This window comes from Glycine max, chromosome 18 (assembly GCF_000004515.6).
Source record: "Glycine max cultivar Williams 82 chromosome 18, Glycine_max_v4.0, whole genome shotgun sequence".
NCBI lineage: Eukaryota > Viridiplantae > Streptophyta > Magnoliopsida > Fabales > Fabaceae > Glycine > Glycine max.
The window spans coordinates 44,211,689-44,212,822 of record NC_038254.2 but is presented as its reverse complement, the minus strand read 5'-3'; positions in this window follow the sequence as shown (position 1 = coordinate 44,212,822).

The following is a 1,134-nucleotide window of genomic DNA, read 5'->3' as shown; positions in this document are numbered from 1 at the left end:
TATACCTTCTTATTCTCATTACAAACAGAGAATTAATCCATGTAATCAATCATTTTGTTTTTTTTTCATCAAGTCGATTTTGTCCCGTTGAGATACAATTTGAAATACATGAGAAAAATTTGCTTTATTTGGATATTTTGTGTTCATGATTAATGTTTTTTTGGAAATAAAATTTATTTGCTTTTGAGAGTTAGATGTGGTCATAATGTCATAAATTTATTTAATTATCTATTTGTGTGAATAATAAAATTGTCTTCTTATTCTTAGATTTAATTGCCTCAAGATTCAGTTGGAAAATAAAATGTGATTCATTATCTTGAAAAAATCAAATAAAGATAATTTTTTACCATACATTTCAAAAATTTAAAGCAAATAAATATAAAAAGTATTAATGGTACACTTACATTTTATCATTACAAAATTATCATTGTTTACTTAAAGTAATATTTAATATTCACAAAATTTGAAAGATTCTTTACAATCACTGTTTTTATTTATTTCAAATTGTAATAAACAAATAATTTATAAATTAAAAAGTCTTTTATCTTTTTCATATTTTATTTAAATTTTAAATGACATCATTTTTCTATTTTCTTAAATGACATCTATATAAGCCTTTAAAAAAATCATTTAGCTTAAAGTTTTTTCTTGGCTTGGATTAGCCTAATAATTTACTAAATATAAAAATTTAAAATATTGTCTAATCATATATGTTTTACTTTAAAATGATACAATAATGTAATTAAAATTTACTAAACAATGATGAAAATATTTAAATATAAATTAAATGATTAAATTGTCTTAGATATTATTTAATCAAAATGTTACAATATAAGCCTTACCTATAAATTTAATGCTACAATTTAAATTAGTCGACACAAATAAGAATCAAACATTTTGGAAAAATGAATCCTATTGAAAATCTTATTATTAATACAATTAATATTAATTAATATTGATGTTATGGTTATCAATTTTCTCCTATAACTAATACAATTAATAATACCATTAATTAGTGAAAGATAATTTTTAAATAAAATCTAATGTCTTAACAATTTGAATAATAAATTTTGAAATTACTAAATAATTTAACTGTTATGAATATAATTGGACATGAAATAAATTATTGATTTG